Below are 10255 nucleotides of genomic sequence, written 5' to 3' on the forward strand. Positions count from 1 at the left end.
TAACATTGATTTTTCTTTTTTGTGTGTTTTTTTGTTTTTGTTATTTTCAAGAGGACCTAGCAAACAGAGCAGAATGCTTCCAATTGAATGTGCTGAATGTGCCGTCCTGCAAAAAAGCTGATCCCAAATCATGCGCTTAAAAGTTGCTGCTTGAAAGCCCAGGTGTCATGGATAATTCCTGCTCAGATAGCTCCAGCGCTCACTATCTCACTCTTTTCTACCTTAGCTTTACTTCTGTCTAACAGGCCGGCTGCTATCCTATTGATCCCTCAGCCACTCTTCTAGACGCAAACAACCAATCCCACCCTTCACAGGCCCGTTCTCTAAACCTGTGAGCGATGGGAACAGACCAGACTCCCCACTGAGGGAAGTTAAACACTTCTCAAGCACAAAATTCGAGCCTGGGCAGCAGAAGGGGGATTTTGTCCTCATCCCAGCTCTCACACACCTGATCAGAGAATCATCATTATTCCTGGTGTTCTCTTGCACTGTTGACTTCTACAAGACAGCACCACAAGGAACCTGAACTGAAACAATGGATACCGGACAACAGTACGTATGTAAAACACTTTTGAACTCATTCAACTTGCAATCCACTTTAATTGGAAGGGCAGGCAGTCTGCATTCAATGCCATAGTAAAAACCAATGTCACTTCTCCATAGAAAAAACAACAACATAACTTACCCAACACAATTATTTGTTAATCACTATCTGTAATGTGCGGTAACACACCTCATCATTATAATTGCTATTTTAATTGGATTTATTTTTTTAATTATCTATTAATTGATGAATGCTATAGGCACATTACCATTCCATCAAAATCAGTGTTTCCATAGCGGACGAAAAAAATCGCTCAATGAAGCGACCAATTTGCAGAGTTGGTGACACAGACCGCTTTTGTAAACTTGTTCCACTCTGTTTACAGATCTGTTGTTAGTTGAAGCAATGCATTCCTTTCACCTCAGTAAGGAGTCGCTGCAACCGAAAAGTCGGTTTGAGAACCTGTGATCTAAGAACCAGACGTTGACTTAACTATTCCGAGTTTTAAAATTGGAACAGAAATGTTTTTAGATCCGACAAGCTTTCATTATGATGCTTCCGCAGTCTGTGCTCCCTGGAGAAAAATTATCCCATTTTTGGGAGAACAAACTTTCAGACAGAAGCAGCCAGAAGGATGTTCAACAATCCTTTGAAGGATACATCCACTATATCAAAGTGCCACAAGGAAAATATGCTGAACAAATAAAACTAACGCATCCATATTACAACCCATGAATGAAAGACAAGAACTCTGCAATTGTCTATAACTATTACAATCATGCAAACCTTCAACAATCTTATTTAATTTATTAAAATAATCTCTCAGATTACAGGATTGGGGCACCGGAATGAATTTCCAGATGCATTTGTAATGTCTCCAGTTGCAAGTTCAATTTGGAAAACCATCTGTGTCAAGGTGTGTTAAAGACAAAAATCCTAGCAATGAGAAAAAAATCCTCTTTACATAAAAAATGTATCAACAAATCCCAAACATTCAAATTAGCATGTGAACAATATTTTAATAAAGAGCATGAATACCAATTCACTTGGGGGTAAATCTACTTTTGATTCTCTAATTGCTAGTCAACTACTCACTTGAACCTGATTGTCAACTGAATGTTGAGGTTTCGTACCATCACAGGTTTGAACAAAAGTCTCGAAATTAGCTTCATTGTTTAGAGAATTAGAATATTTATTGGATAAAAAATGGAAAGTGTTAATCGAGCCCGTCCCCTGACCCTCTGGCCCTTATCCGTTGATTCCGGCAACACAACCTGGAGCGGGGCTATTTAAGGTCGTATCATCTGAACAAAAAGCGCCGCATGTTTACAAGCGCAAGACAAGCACATTACGCCCAAACAATGCAAGACTGCCTCCAATCCTGTGCTCCCTTTCACTCACTACACGGCACCCCCTCAGGGTTAGCAGACCTTCCTTCATGTTCAAAGATTATCTGTTAATCCAAAATGTGCAGGAGCATGAGACGACAACGAAGGGACGGCACTCCGGGGGAGGGAGAGATGCATAGCTTTATTTGTTTGTTGGCTCCCGTATTAATCCGTTGGAACGCGTTGCATTTTGCCCTCTTTTCTGGGCACGTGTAAATGTTTCGCAGCCATTAAATGAAAGATGAATTTTTCAATGGATAGCATGTAAAAGTATTAATTGTAAAGACCATTATTTGGTGTCCATGAGGCTGAATCAGCTTAGCCACTCCATTCCCCCATTTGCATACAAAATGCTTTATTTTGGCAATCAATGAAAGTGCTCCACTGTATGTGCAGCTTATCACATGCTTGCAGGAAATGGATTCCTTAGCCATCTCGTTAAATTCTGTTGATGCAGAACAATTTGAAACATGGCACAGGCGGCAATGACATTTAAAGATGCCGCGGCTTAATTATATTTTGCAAACATTTGGGGATGTTTGTCCTCTGGGACAAAGTGCCGCCACTACAAAGTTAACTTGTTAATAATTCAAAACCAATCTCTCTTCTTTGTCGAGCACCATCATTATCTCGTGTTAGTGCTGGTTAAGGACATTCAAGGTGCCGCAAACGCACGTGGGGAAACACGTTGGGCTTCAGAATGGAACACAATGACTTTTGCGGGAAAAAACGTCTATTTGTGTTAGCAAATTTAAAAAGGGTCAAAGACACAGAAGAACACATCAAATAAACTGTGGCAAGAATGGACTGAATCATATGTTTTTGGACACAGCACACCCTTAAACACTGCCAATTTTCGTCAACCCTTGCAACACACGTCCTCATTGGCTGTCTCAGTGGCCATGGTAACAATAATCACAACATATGGAAACAAACGGTATGTTTCGTCAAAGATACAGTATGTGACGTGTGAGTAAAATGGCAAACATGATTGGAAAGAGTCAACAAAACTCACCGCAATCATGTGACTGGAGGAATACAATTTGGACTGCTCGTCATGAACGTCGGTGTACTATTTTACAAGCTCTTGCTCAAAAGGTCATGAATATATTGGATTCATACATGTTTGGTATGATTTAAAATTCCTTAATTGGCTTTTGTGTTAACAATAGTACAGGAAGGAAAGACATAAATACAGATTTCTTTTTACTATACGAGTTTTAACTCATTTGCTGCCATTATTGGCAATAGATGTTGAATTTATTTTTAATGGTTGATCACCAGTGCCAGCCTTCACATTTTAAAATGTATTTATTGTTCTGAAGGAAATTAGTTATTAAATTAAGTAGACAATTACCTCGTTCTTTGGCTCCAGCACCCCTTAGTCCTTAAGCATTTTCGCTATGGAAAATAAATGAATGTCCAATGACAAAAGTTCTTATTTTCTAAGCCAATCATTAGGAATTAGATTGTGAACGTGTTCCTGTTTTGGGCATAAATGTTTAAATTGTGCCATTGTACCTTCTAACTTTTATATATACTAATTTTGCCACAAAAGACATACTTAATGTGACTTTGGTTTTGATTCCTGATTGTCCACTAAGGCAAGACAAATTTAAATGGCATTCCTCAGTGACAAGCTGCATGCTGCCGATGCTCATAAATTACAGAGAAAGTGCAGAGTGCTGACAGGCAAGCCTACAAGTAAAAAAAAAAATTGTCAAGGTCTGGATACCGTAAAGCATTTCTTTAGCCCATTAATCCACCTCATTCACTTTTTGCAACTACACTTTTTCCCATCAATATACGAGGTTCATATTTGTGACAGCGTGTCCTTCATGACTCTCAATATCATCAGAAAGAGGAAAAAAATTAAAGCACCCTCAAAATATAGACCAAAGGAGTATATTGATTTAATATAGTTCCATAAGCCCTTGCACCTACACTCGACATGCAATTTGGAAATAAATTGGCTGATTTAGATAGAGGCATGGCGAGGAGGGGCGGTGTGTAATGATGTAAACCTGATCCGCTACTGTTGAGTAAGGTGACATTGCACAACAAATCACTTGCATGAAGAGGGAAAGAAAACCATTTCTTTTTTCTAAAATGTCATTTTGTTTGGGGAAGAGTGCCCTCACTGCGCTGATTGCCACGTATGTGAATTTATTCTCCACTGGAGGTGCCTGAGCGTTTTGAGCAAAAAGTCAATCTTATATTTTGCTTTTAGCATAATAATCAGACTTTGAACCCGAGAATAACACAATCACATTTATTCCGAGCAGACGGGCAATAGAGCGCAGGCTTGCAATTGACTCTCCTGTGCTTTGTTTAGTTGCAGCAATAGTTGATTTTTTTTGTTTTTTTGTTGAAGCAGTGCGGTCTAATGTCTTTTAATCGAGCCCAATGAAGAATAATTAAGTAATTAAAGGCTTGATAGGAAAGAGGCATAGTAAATAGCTACAGGGCAAGAACTGGTATTAACAATATGGTACACAGTGTGTTGAGTGCTTGGCGTGCACCTGGAGAAGGACACTATTGGGACAAAACAGGCTTTCAATACTCTGAATTTGCGTGCTCCATTGAAAATGTTGCACTTGTGGACAAAATGAGTATAGTAATTCAATTCATTCCGTAACCATGCACTAATGTGGGGAGAGCACTCATTTTGTTGTTTCATTCGTAGAAAACTTAACTCTATGAGGGCCATTTTTTTGGAAAGATTGGAAGCAAATATTCCGAACAATCCTTCAAGACCTATTGAATATTCCATCAGAATATTCCATAAAATAAGCAACATAATGTATAATTCAACACAAGTATAGACAGGCAATATATGCGTATTCTTACATGGAAAAAAAAATGTATTCATTTTCCAACCCGCCTATCCTCACAAGGATCAGGAGGTGCCGGAGCCTATCCCAACCAACAATGAACAACAGTTGCCAGGCTATTGCAGGGCACAGAGAGACTAATAACCATCCAGCCACAGACAATGAGTTGGGTTTTTGTTGACCAAAACTAGGCTAAAACAGTCACAACTAGAGATGACTGAAAAAAAAAACATAGACATGATCATTTTTGTCCTACAGCCTAAAAAATGATTGCCAAAAACAACTCAACAGCATGACTTGAAAGCACCAATTTTTCCATTCTTATTTAGGTTTAGAAAAATCCACTTAGAAGAGCAGAGTGCAAATATTTTTGTAGCCAGTTTGTTTCTAAAATAAAGGTTACAACTGGGAAATGACTGACATTTTATCAGAAGGAACCAATAAAAATGTGCGTGTTAAAAACTGTAGCATGACCAACTTACTTTGGACTTGTTCCTATTGCCAAATGTTCCCAAACAGTGGTATCTACGTTATTCAACATACAGCAATAATCTGTATTGGCATCATATGCTGCTTGGCAGCGATAATCTATAATCCATTCACCCACAGAGGGCACACAAATGCATATTTGTTTCCTCGGATTAAAAGCTTATAGTGACAGTATGGCATGGCCAATAATAATAATTTATCCATGCCAAGCTATGACTGAATTTTCATTACTATTGCATCTTTTTTAAACTCAGAATGTGTGTTTTAATATAACTGCATCCTATAAATATAGCCATTTTACCTTTTAGATGAATACATTAAGTCAATCAGGTTGATGTTCCCTTGGCTTGTAAGAAGGTTAAACATTTTTTTTAATATAATTTAAGGACTTAATTTGGTAGCCCAAGCACATTTTACAATAATTTGTCTTGCAATGTTCATGTAAAAGCAAGAACACATCTCCAATGACATTTAATTCTAGTTAATACTTTACACTAAATACAAAACACACTCCTCTTACCCCCTGATTTGGACCAATAAAAGACTTGCCTTCAGTTTTCTCAAGGATTCCTTTCACACAAAAGTATTTCTGCTTTTTCTTTCCGAACACTAAGGCCAAAACTCACATTTTGATAGAAAATCAAAGAAAGCACTCCACGTTGGCAACTTGTAAAAAAATGTTTTGTTATTCTAGCTGATTATATTTCAGTTACTATAGAACCCTGGCCTGTCCGTCTGCTTTTGGTCAGAAAATGAAGCTGTCACGTGAAGGTCACCAGTTCATGGTCCAAGATTAAAATGGTCAGCAACCATTGCTTGAGTGAAATGAAATCCCGCTTCACTGCAGAAAAAGACATCAATAGAGTTGAACATCCTCCTTGTTCCAACAATTTGCTGTAATGGGCTGTCTATGTCAAAACCAGCCCTGCAGCCACCTTGACGAGTACAATATTGATTTATATTTGGACTTTATAATACAGAAAAACATCATGTCAGAAGATGATTCAGTTATTTGCTACACCACCTAAATGCATTCTGTGGATAAGTGGCTTGCTTTTTTTATTTCTATCAACACCTACTCTGTAACCACTAATTGCCTAATTCTTTTTAACTGAGTTAAAGCACTGAGGTTTCAATCATGCAAAATGATGGGGAGACATTTACTCTTACCTTGTGATTGTATGGTTTTTTTTTTGTGTGTAAAATATCTATATACACTGCTATTTCTTTTACATATTTAAAGTCAAGTGTTGAAATCTGCTTCTGTTGTAAAAACAGCTTTTCTGGAATAATTTAATGTACTTTGTTAGAACTGGAACGTCATCATTAGACTTGATTTTTTTGCCCAGTGTTCACTTCTCTTTACTCTTTTATGCATAAATTGTATTTTTCCCCCCAAAATTCTATACATACACCCTGGGGGAAATATTTTGTGGCCGCCCATGTGTCATCCAATTGTCGTATTAGTGTTGCCGACATAAATTTGCAATGCGTTATTTAAAAATCAATTGAAATAATGTTCAATATTAAAAAAATGAATAGAAATAACTTTTAAGGGACAAAATATTTCAATAGAATAAAAGGGTAGAAAAAGCCAATGTAAAAATAAAAAAGTTGAGTAATAAAAAATATTCAAAATTAAATTTAAAAAATAATTACTCTAAGATTAAAGAATAAATGAAAACAAAGTGCAATACATTGTAGGCAAGAAATAACAAAGAAAGAAAATATATATGGCGATAGAGAATTTATTTATTCATTTTTGGGATTTTCAATCAATAAATAACTCTTTGCCAGCCCCACCCAGTTAAAATGGATTGAATGTATTTTTTTTTTCAATAGGTGTTTTCAACAGCCATTTCCCTCTTTTCCTAACGACTACTATACATCATCTGTGTCCTAGAAATAAGTTAGAGTGAATAAAAACTTTTGAATAGATGTTCACAGTAGTGCCCCCTGTCCCTGAGAGGGAGTTGCTCTCAATAAAATGTCAATTATGTATTTTAAAAAATGCCACTATAATGATTAACACACAAAAAATGGTGAAGTAGAAATAGTAGGCCTTAGCGGTCACCAAAAATGAGGCAGTGAATCACGGCACTCAATAAATGATTAGAATGCTTGTGTTGCACTTTAGGAAAATGTTAAAATCCCAACAGTTCTCAAAGATTAAAATGAAATGGATTGCACTTTACTGATTTTGTAGTAGCCCATTCTCACAAAGAGCGGTTTAGGCATTGCGAAAAGAACCAAACAAAACAAATATATTCACATGGGGGAGCTGATCAAAATGTGACTTGCGGATCAGTGCAAATACTTCTTAAGTTTTTGTCCCCTTTATCTGTATTCCAAACACCTTACTTGATAAGTATTCTTTGAAATATGCATGTGGGAGTTACCGCCTCTGCCTTGGTCTTTGCTAATAAGTCCCCTAGGTCCAACCTACTTGACCTTTGTGCCTTTGACCTTCAATGAAAGACTAACCAGAGTAGACATATTTAAAATGTTCACGATTTATAAAATGCCTGCGATGTTTGAAAAATGTCACCATGCTTGTGAAATTGTGTTGTTATGTAGACTTTTTTTTAAATATAGAACGAAAAAACAGTAGTTGCGCAAAAAAAAAAACCTCTTGAAAATGGGTAAGATGAGAAAGGAAATTTTCTGTTACAGACCTAGCATAGGAAATATATATAAAATAATGTATACAGGTATAGAGAAGCAGGAGTATGAATTTTAGGAAAGAGTATGAAAAACTAACGGTCAAATTCAAAAGAAAGGATGAAAAATTTAACATATTTAAGCAATGTCAGGGTATTATTTTTGTTAAAACATTGAAAAGCAAAGTGAAAACATGACAAAAATAAAAACTCAACAAAATAGCAGCGCTATTATCCTCATTAGGGTCACGGGGTGCTGGAGCCTATCTCAGCAGACTCCAGGTCAGATACCCCAAACCGGTGGCCAGCCAATCGCAGGGCACGAGGAGACGGACAAGCATTCACACTCACTAGGGGCAATTTAGAGTGTCCAATCAGCCTACCATGCATGTTTTTGGAATGTGGTAGGAAACCGGAGTACCCGGAGAAAACCCACGCAGTCCCGAGGAGAACGTGCAAACTCCACACAGATGGACATGACCTGGATTTGAACCCAGGACCCCGGCCGACGCGCTAACCACTCAAGCAGAAATGACTAAGCGGAAGCACTGAAGAAGACATGGATTTTTCAAATATACAGCGTGCAATGCTTAAAACTACCACAAGAGGGCATTAAGTTAACATATTTCTGGTCAGGCATACTCATGGGTAACAATTGCAAATGCTCAAAGTTTGTGTTTACAAACTTGGAGAAGGTAAAGAAATACCATCACTCGTCTATTAGACAGCCGTTTTTGGCCCCCATAAAAAAATTCCACCAGCGATTTTCCAGGTGCACACACACATACAACCACAGATCCATCCATAAATCATGCTTTATAAGGATTATAAAATAGATAAATCGTGATTTATGGATGGGTGGATGTTTTATAACTCCTGTGATGACAGGGGGAAAAAGTGTTCCGTGGATCACCAAGAAACTCGTTGGCGGAAATTCTTCTAAAAATTACGTTTGCAAATGACGTGGAAAGACGCCCCTACCTTACAACTGCATTGGGTAAACGTGGCCTGCAGCACCGTGTCTCGGCGAGTCTTCCTGTCACGACAGAAAACAATGTATGGATAATATGGATTTGATTATTTAAACTTTACACAACACGCGATCTAAAACCAAAACAGTATTAGTGATTCCCATCCCCTGTCTAAACCTTGGAGAAATACATTCCCATAGCACTAGATACGATACTCACATAATACAACACTATACAACATCTCTGCATTAAAATGTGTTATTATCTTCTAAAAACCCATGCATTTTGGATAAAACAAAAATACTTGATATCTGAACACAGATTGAGACTCAACTGTTTTATACACGTGTCCATACCTGTCAACTGGTACGTTCTCGCCGTAATTGGTACAACTGAAAGCCCATTTTTATATTGGTACGCTGTACACATGAAAATGGTACGCTAAACGGTGATTTTGAGAAAAAAAAAAAAATTAAGGCACTTTCTAGCCATTTTTCACCATCCGCCATCCGCGTAGATCATGATAAACATTTCGTTTTGTAACACTTTCACCATGTGATTTCCGTTTCCTGTTCCCTTGGTATTCCCTAGGTATTGGAACAATTTTTGTAGGAAGCTGTTGTAGTGGAACTTTGAAAGCAATAAACACATAAACATACATTTTCTACTTGTTGTTCGTGATTTTTTACAAAAAAGTAAAGTGGTAAGATTTTCCATGTATTTATACATATATGTAAGGGCGAAAACAAAATTTGGTAAGATCACAAATGGTTCGAGGTTGACAGGTATGCGTGTCTGCACTGCAGTCTGCTGGTGAAATGAGAAAAGCACAATACGGGCATTGCCGCATGATGAGGCGTTGACAGGTCAAGTGCTACGTTCAAGTGGTCGCTCATAAAATAGGGAATTTCGCTTCAATATGTAAGGCATTATCTGGACGAAAATAAAATACAACCAATTTGCAGTTTTGAAATGGAGCATGATGAGTAATTCACATATATAAATATTAAACATATATAAACCCAAAATCAGAATAGATATTATTTCTGGATTTTTTTCGAAAATAAAGACTAGCAATAACAACTGATTCACCCCCCCACCCCAAGATTATCATAAATTCTATCACCCCCATTTAAATAAAAAAAGAAGTAAAAAAACTACGCCTAAATTTGAGGTCCGTTGATGGGAAGGATAACCCTGTAATTCAATATATTATTCATTTATATTCATTTTATTTCAATATAAAAGATAACCACCCAGTGCACTGTTCTAAATTGCCATCTGTATGCCCCCATGGGGATTATTTGTTTATATTCCATGCAGCCTTTGAAGGCCACATTTATAATCTGCTCTAATCTGAGCAGGACAT

At 37.3% G+C, this 10255-nt stretch overlaps 1 long non-coding RNA gene across 9 annotated transcripts in view; it reads right to left on the bottom strand.

Moving 5' to 3' along the window:
• The window catches only part of LOC144194060 (uncharacterized), a 134277-nt gene extending 125040 nt beyond the window's left edge, over positions 1 to 9237 (bottom strand). For 8 of the 9 annotated variants that reach the window (XR_013325828.1, XR_013325827.1, XR_013325823.1 and 5 more), the window contains exons 1-2: positions 9221 to 9237; positions 8897 to 8951 (exon numbers count right to left, since the gene is read on the bottom strand). This is a non-coding gene — a long non-coding RNA (uncharacterized LOC144194060). Of the gene's footprint in view, positions 1 to 8896; positions 8952 to 9105 lie in introns of all 9 variants that reach the window. The other variant, XR_013325824.1, reaches the window with a different exon arrangement.
• Positions 9238 to 10255: the final 1018 nt, after the last annotated feature.

This window comes from Stigmatopora nigra, chromosome 3 (assembly GCF_051989575.1).
Source record: "Stigmatopora nigra isolate UIUO_SnigA chromosome 3, RoL_Snig_1.1, whole genome shotgun sequence".
In the NCBI taxonomy this organism is placed as follows: domain Eukaryota; kingdom Metazoa; phylum Chordata; class Actinopteri; order Syngnathiformes; family Syngnathidae; genus Stigmatopora; species Stigmatopora nigra.